Source organism: Triticum urartu, chromosome 3A (genome assembly GCF_056163025.1).
Source record: "Triticum urartu cultivar PI428250 chromosome 3A, HENAU_Tu73, whole genome shotgun sequence".
Lineage (NCBI taxonomy): Eukaryota > Viridiplantae > Streptophyta > Magnoliopsida > Poales > Poaceae > Triticum > Triticum urartu.
In genome coordinates, this window is record NC_141875.1 from 285192140 (window position 1) to 285200593 (window position 8454).

Genomic DNA, 8454 nt, shown 5'->3' on the forward strand with positions numbered 1-8454 from the left:
GCTCCGCCGGAGGGGGTATCGATCACGGAGGGCTTCTACATCAACACCATATTCTCTCCAATGAAGTGTGAGTAGTTTGCTTCAGACCTTCGGGTCCATAGTTATTAGCTAGATGGTTTCTTCTCTCTTTTTGGATCTCAATACAAAGTTCTCCCCCTCTCTTGTGGAGATCTATTCGATGTAATCTTATTTTGCGGTGTGTTTGTTGAGACCGATGAATTGTGGGTTTATGGTCAAGTTTATCTATGAACAATATTTGAATCTTCTCTGAATTCTTTTATGTATGATTGGTTATCTTTGCAAGTCTCTTCGAATTATCAGTTTGGTTTGGCCTACTAGATGGATCTTTCTTGCAATGGGAGAAGTGCTTAGCTTTGGGTTCAATCTTGCGGTGTCCATTCCCAGTGACAGTAGGGGCAGCAAGGCACGTATTGTATTGTTGCCATCGAGGATAACAAGATGGGGTTTATATCATATTGCATGAGTTTATCCCTCATCTTGCTTAAAGTGTTACTCTTTTCTCATGAACTTAATACTCTAGATGCATGCTGGATAGCGGTCGATGTGTTGAGTAATAGTAGTAGATGCAGGCAGGAATCGGTCTACTTGTCTTGGACGTGATGCCTATATACATGATCATACCTAGACATTCTCATAACTATGCTCAATTCTGTCAATTACTCAATAGTATTTTGTTCACCCATCGTAATACTTATGCTCTCGAGAGAAGCCATTAGTGAAACCTATGGTCCCGGGGTCTATTTTCCATCATATTAATTTTCCAATATTTAGTTATTTCCTTTGCCATTTATTTTACTTGCATCTTTATTTCTCTATCATAAAAATACCAAAAATATTATCTTATCGCATTGGTTGCGTGGAGATTAATTTTTTGTGTAGGTGCGAAGGACTCGTGCGTGGCCTCCTACTGGATTGATACCTTGGTTCTCAAAAACTGAGGAAATACTTACGCTGCTCTACTGTATCACGCTTTCCTCTTCAAGGGAAAACCAACGCAGTGCTAAGAGGTAGCATATCTTCATCGCCCATCAGTCCGTCCCATGTCACAAAGCCCGGACACCCGAGGATCCCATAATCCATGACTCCCTCAACTGTTCCCATCGATCTAGATTCCGTCCGCCAATAAATACTACCTTGCTCACATCGTCCCGCCTACATTCTCATCTACATCCTCCCCTCGCTCGCCCTCTCTCTCTCTCTCTCAAATCTCTGCCATGGCTCCGCCAGTTTGCCCATGCACCGACGAGGAGTCGCCGCCCGTGAGGACGCTCACTCGAATAGCAGCGACGAGGACCCCTACGCGCCGATAGACGAGGTTCCACCGGACCCCCCAACATTGGATTGGTTTTGGGGTGAGTACAATCTTTGACTCTGGAAGTTGCTGCCGCCGGCTGAGAAAGCTAGGGAAGTGACGTTCAAGAAGGAGATGGTGGAGGAGGAAGCCAGGTATTAGGCGGCCTGTGAAGCCCGTGATTCCGCGTGGAAAAGTGAGGCGACGGAGGTTTGAGGGCGGGCGCGTCATCGTCCGGAGGAGGTGTATAAAGACGGTTTCTTCGCGAGGAAGGTCAAAGGCACTAGGCGCCTCGTCGCTGCGTGGAGGTGGGCTGATAAGCTCCAGCGTGCCACCGACGAGGAGCTCCGGTGGGTGCCCAACGAAATGGCAAGATCGTTCATGCTCGTCTGCCATCAAGAGGTAGATTCGTATGTCACGCGGTCCGAGGCAGAGGAGGCAGAGTACTGCCTCCGCACTAGGAAGACGCCGCCCACCAGGGAGCTGCTAGCGAGGGGCTGACGGAATACTGGCCCCAGGAGGGATTATTAGTTTTAGTATTGTTCATTTTCAGTTTTATGCATTGTACCTAGTAGTAAATATCATCATCTATATGTGATGATATTATATATATTATGTGATGAACTAATGAACAATTAATATATATATATATTATGAATTCCATTTTCTATCTCTTTTTGTATACTAATTTGAATCTAGCTGTTATCATCCACATATACAGAATGGAAAGCGTATACACACACATTGAAACAGAACATATATGGACGGAAAATAGGATGCACACATTGAAACAGAGCAGTACTATGATAGCTGTGAATACATAGCTATCCACGTCGAAATGAATCAAAAAATAAAACGTGTCCATGAGACCATGACCAGTAGCCCTTGCTTACGGTAGCTCTTGGCTCTGCCTAAACTCGTGTAGGCGTTTGTCCAAGCAGTCGACATGCTCATGGTATATCTGGAGCGCGATCTTGAGCTCCAAGTTGGCTATTTCATCGGAGAACACAAGCTCGAGGGTGCGACGGCCATGTTCCTCTACTGCACCCAGGTGGACACCTGGGCCAAGGAGGTGGTCGAGCCTACCAGAGTAAATTGCATAGAAGTACCACAATTGGGGAATTGGAAGTAGATTGGTAATTTTTACGTGTCAGTACCAAGTTTGGGCGAGACGTTGCAAAAGAGGCTAAAAGTGCATTTTATAGGTATTAACAGGTACTCTGACCAGTTGGGCCCGCCCGTCAGGCGCCACATTGGCCAGTGAGCGCGTGCCCGCGCGCTGACTCGGACGAGCCCAGGTCGAACCGTTGAGCGGCTGTTTGTGCATTCGAGCGAGACCCCGACCCGTACGCTGCCCTCTTCCTCCTCCCCGCTCCTTCGCTGCCGCCTCCCTCCCCGCCTGCTCCGCTGGCCACCACACCATGCCGCCGTAGCCATGGCTCAAACTACTTAGGCGCTGTCCTCTCTCTCCCCCGCAGCAGCTCCTCCCTCACACCTTTGTAAGTGCATCTAGTGCCACCCCTAGTTGGTTTTGGAGTATTGACAACAAACCTGGTTGAAGGACTAATGTGTTTGTGAGAATTGCAGGATAACAGAGGTAGTAGTCCCTCATTGATTCAGTTTTCCTACCAGAGATGACCCCTAAAAATGTATAAAGACATTGAAGACAAAGGTGGTATGTGAAGATATTCACATTGAAGACTATGACAAGAGAAGACATTGAGTGAAGACTATGGAGCGCGAAGACTTAGCTGTTTCGTCGTTTCCTTTTCTTCTTTCTTGAGTCATAGGAGCCACCGTACTGTTAAGTGGGGTCCCAGTGAACAAAGTCAGAGTGACTGAAGTGATGATTAACCAAAATCCTATGTCTTTGAGCGAAGACAATGAGAGAAAATCTTATCCAGAGCTGGATGAGTCAGCTTTTCTTGTAGCCCAAGTAAAGTTGCCGCGTGTGTTTGAAATCTGACTGTTGGAACATGTGTCAGTTCCTTAGTGACCCAGGGTCATTTCGGACAAATCAGGTCGGGTTGCCTAGTGGCTATAAATAGCCCACCACCTACACCATAAATTGGTTGGCTGCTCAGAGTTAGTGCACGACTTTTGTCGTTTGAGAGAGAAATCCTTGCGAGGACGAAGCCCTAAACACCCAGAGCCAAAGAGTGTTAGGCATCACTGCAGTCTTCCTATCTGTGTGATCTGAAGATTTGTTACACTTGAGGACTGTGAATCCTCCGGCCGGTTAGGCGTCGCGTTCTGAGCATCCAAGAGTCATTGTGGATCGCCGATGAACGAAGTCTGTGAAGGTTTGGAAGTCTACCTTGAAGACTTACCAGAGTGATTGGGAGAGGACTGGGTGTCCTTAGCTCAAGGGGAATAAGGTGAAGACACGGTCTTCTGAGTTAATCTCAGCCTCCCTAACCAGACGTAAAGTTGTCACAGCAACTGGAACTGGTCCAACAAATCATTGTCTTCAACAAGCAACTGGTTCTATCATTTCCATCTCTTTATTTACAGTTGGTCCTTGTGAAGTCAGTGCATGTTTGCATTATCTATTTGTCTTCACTGTGTTTCTGCTTGTTCTGATTGGCTTCATACTGTCTTCCATCCTGATCCATACTGCCTAGCTGCTATTAGTCTTTGTGCTTTCACTTCATTGAATACTTGACTATGGCTTGCCTAGCGTAGTCTACCTTCCGCTGCATGTTAATAGGTTCATTTCTATCGATTGTCTTCGAAACTTCCATGTTTTGAAGACTTTCATAAAAATTGCCTATTCACCCCCCCTCTAGTCGATCACTAGCACTTTCAGCCTTCCTCTTCCCGGCGGCTGTTGTGCCCTAGGAGATGATGGCGTCGGCCACTCCAGCAGGTGGCGAAGGCCGGGGCGATGACCGTGGTAGCGGCGGCGTCCTCCCCCGCTTAGGCGTCGACGACAGTGGTGGCTACTCCACGTCGGAGTACAATAACTACGACGATGATTTTTCGGAGCTGGCGTTGTCGATGGAGCAGAGGCTGCGGATGGCGTGAATTTGGGTGGCCAACCCCAGCACCGCCCATCAGTTGACTCATGCCATCAGCGGTGTTCTGTAAGTGCTCCACTCTTCAATTTTTGCTAACTAAAATAGGGGATTAGGGTTTAATGCCTCCATGTTGATCACTGTAATTGCTACTGCTGTATATAATTTACATTGTTATTTCTAAGTCCAAATTGGCATTAGGTGTTACCTAACTAGAGTAGAGCAGCATTATTCTGTTAACTACTTCTCTAAAAATATAGAACATCAGTTTGCTGTCATAGGGTTAACTACCCATTGAGATAGTTGTTTACATTGTATACTATCATTATGCTTTGCTCTCATATTCTTAGTTTATTCATAATATGTTTGATTTGAAGTAATTGTGTTTATTGGAATTGTTGACTAGGGCAAAGGGTAAACAAAAGCTTTGTTCATATGTTAACTTAAACAAAGCTTTCTTCATATGTTAACTAAAAGTGTTTATATGTTAACATATCTGAGAATAGTAAAACAAAGCTTAAATGTTAACTAAAATATGTTTTATGCTTAAGTTAAACTTGGGTACTGAATAGTTGAAAAATCATTGTTAACCTATCTGTTAATTAAATTTTTTTATTAGCCATGGTTAAATTGTTAACCATTTTTGTCTGTTATTTCATTTTGCAGTTTGTATGATGACATTTTGGATGTTACGTTCCATTTTGATGCTTTAGAAATGTTTGAGCGGAAGCTCTGCAGTTCAGATGTAACATATCTGAATATGATTGCAGTGATGGAAACCCAAGGATTTAGTGAATATGATTTGTTTTTCACATTGAAAATCCAAATTTAGGGGAGAAAGGATTGGAGATGGTAGAGAGTAATGCTGAGTTGCAAAGAGTAAAGAGGCAGGTTCAGGAGTGTAAGGTTATAAATTTGCTAGTGAGGGCATGTCCACCTCCTTGCAACCAGTTTGAGAGGAAAGAATTGTCCACACTTGAGTATGAAGAGCATGTGTTATATGATCTCAGTGAGCCACCCATCTATGTTGTTGATCAAGAAGGAGTTGTCATTGAAAGTCAAAGTAGCAGTACAGTGCAACTCATGGTACTGGTGTTTGCACATAGGAGAGCAAGAATGTAAAAGGAAATCTAAAAGATGTTTGGGAACTAGAAGAAGAAGAGGGATATGAGGGAAGCGGTGGTTCTGATTGTGAAGGTGAAGATGACAGTGATGGAAACCCTTTTTATATGCGTGATGCTGATTACATAGAGATGGATGGGGGAAAGAGTCAGAGAGAGTATGATGAAATAGAAGAGGAAGAATCAGATGATGAAGAATGTGAGGAGGAAGAAGTGTTGCATTATGAGGGTGACATAGATGTTGAGGAACTTTTTCAGATGGATGAAGATGACACAGTTGTTTCACAGGATGAAGAAACTATAATTGTACATGAAGAGAAGAAGAAGAAATAGAAGCTTCCAGTTAGGAGAGGGCCAACAACAAGGTCACATTCTAGTGTAGTACAAGAGGAGGATCCTGATTTCAAACCTTCATCTGATGAAGAAGAGAAATGATGGTTGAAGGAGGTTGATGATGATGGTTTTGAGCCATTGTCATTTGTGCCGCCAAAGAAAAGGAAGGGCAAGGCAAAGCATAGGCCTCCTAGGAAATGGTACAATGAGAAAATGGAGGCACCACATGAGAAATTATGTCTAAACATGTGTTTCAAGGATCAACATCAATTCAGAGAGGCTTTGTTGAACTTACACATCACTCAAGCCAGAAACTTCAAATATCATAGGAACTGAGATCAAAGGATAATTCTAGAATACAACCAAAAACATTGCAACTTCTTTATGGCGGCATAAGTTATAAAAGGTGAAACTAATTTTTTAATTAAGAAGATGAGAGTTGGGCACAATTGCCCTATTAGTACAGAGACAACAAGGGTAAGTGCCAAGTGGCTTGCCAACAACTATGAGTCACAATTCAGATCTGATCTAACAACTAGCATTCAGACTTTGATTGATGCCTGCACGGAGAAGTATGGTTTGGATGTGCCCAAGTCAATGGCATATAGGGCAAAGAACCTAGCTATTGATGTTGTGTTAGGAGACCACAAAAAGCAATACCCTAGATTGAAAGACTATGCTCAGACAGTGATGGATACAAACCCTGGGAGTAGAGTAGAAGTCACTACTGTAACTCCAACACCCACTGAAAAAATTCCCCATCCAGGCCGAAGATTCCATGCCATGTTCTATTGCATCAATGGAGCAAGGGAGGGGTTTCTCAATGGGTGCAGACCCTTCATTGGTTAGTTTTTTCACCTTCTGCATTACTTACATATTGTTTTATCTTTAAATTCATTTGAATGTTTTAGATATTGAATTTGCTTGCACATTCAGGTGTTGACGGGTGCTTCAACAAGTTAACTACTGGTGCTCAACTACTTGCTGCCGCCGGTAGAGATGGTGAAAGTGCAACTATCCCTAGGTGGTTTTGGTAATTCCTAACAACATATAGCTCATTGAGCTAACGCTATTCCAAGATTAATATTTTAGGAAAAGCTCAATGAATGGCATGGCATGGATGAGGAAAGTGTACCCCTCAAAATACTAAGGGCAAAAATATTGGCTCAAGCTCAAAGCTCAAAGCTCAAGACTCTAAATTTTATATTTTAGTGATCCAAGATCACATTGAGTCTATAGGAAGAGCCAATACTATCAAGGAGGGATGAGGTGTTGTTTAATGAGGTTCTTGCTTCATAGTGCTTACTGATATATGCTCCAAAACCCTCAACTACCTTCCCACATCCACATATGACCTAAACCAAAAGTCAAACTTGGCCCCTCCAATTCATTCTATCCGGCGCCATCGAGTTTCAAACGTCATAGCCACTGCCACAAACCCTAGGAAATCGGTCTCACCGATAGGGATTTCGGTCACACCAAGATGGGGTTGTAATCTCTCTGTTTCCGTTCGTAATGTTTTGGTCCTACCAAGATGAGCGATCGGTCCCACCGAGATTGCAATGTAAACTCTCTGTTTCCCTTTTGTAACATTTCGGTCCCACCGAAATGAGCGATCGGTCCCACCGAGTTTACCTGACCAACTCTCTGGTTAGCTCATTACCAAAATTGGTCTCACCGAGTTTGTGTAATCGGTCACCGCGAGATTACGTTATGCCCTAACCCTAACCATATCGGTCCTACCGAGTTGCATCTCAGTCCCACCGAAAACCCTAACGGTCACTAGGTTTGCTAAATCGGTCTGACCGAGTTTTTCAATTCGGTCTCACCGAGATTGGTAAATTGTGTGTAACGGTTAGTTTTTGTGTGGAGGCTATATATAAACCTCCACCCACTCTTCATTTTTGAGAGAGCCATCAGAAAATACCTACACTTCCAATACACATTTTCTGAGAGAGAACCACCTACTCATGTATTGAGGGCAAGATATTCCATTCCTACCATATGAATCTTGATCTCTAGCCTTCCCAAGTTGCTTTCCACTCAAATATTCTTTCCACCAAATCCATATCCTGTGAGAGAGAGTTGAGTGTTGGGGAGACAATCATTTGAAAAACAAGTGCAAGGAGTTCATCATCAACACACCATATGTTACTTCTTGGAGAGTGGTGTCTCCTAGATTGGCTAGGTGTCACTTGGGAGCCTCCAACAAAGATTGTGGAGTTGAACCAAGGAGTTTGTAAGGGCAAGGAGATCGCCTACTTCGTGAAGATCTACCGCTAGTGAGGCCCTTCGTGGGCGATGGCCATGATGGGATAGACAAGGTTTCTTCTTCGTGGACCCTTCATGAGTGGAGTCCTCCGTGGACTCGCGCAACAGTTACCCTCCGTGGGTTGAAGTCCCCATCAACGTGGATGTACGATAGCACCACCTATCGGAACCACGACAAAAACATCTGTGTCTCCAATTGCGTTTGAATTCTCCAAAGCCTTCCCTCTACATTCTTGCAAGTTGCATGCTTTACTTTCCGCTGCTCATAGACTCTTTGCATGCTTGATTGAATTGTGTTAAGATTGCTTGACTTGCGCTAAGTTAGCTAAAATCTACCAAAGACTAAAATTGGGAAAAGGATAGATTTTTAATTGGTCAAGTAGTCTAATCACCCCCCTCT

General features: G+C 43.9%; 1 pseudogene; it reads left to right on the forward strand.

The window, feature by feature from the left end:
- Positions 1 to 5558: 5558 nt before the first annotated feature.
- LOC147979474 (uncharacterized) lies at positions 5559 to 6632 on the forward strand (annotated as a pseudogene).
- Positions 6633 to 8454: the final 1822 nt, after the last annotated feature.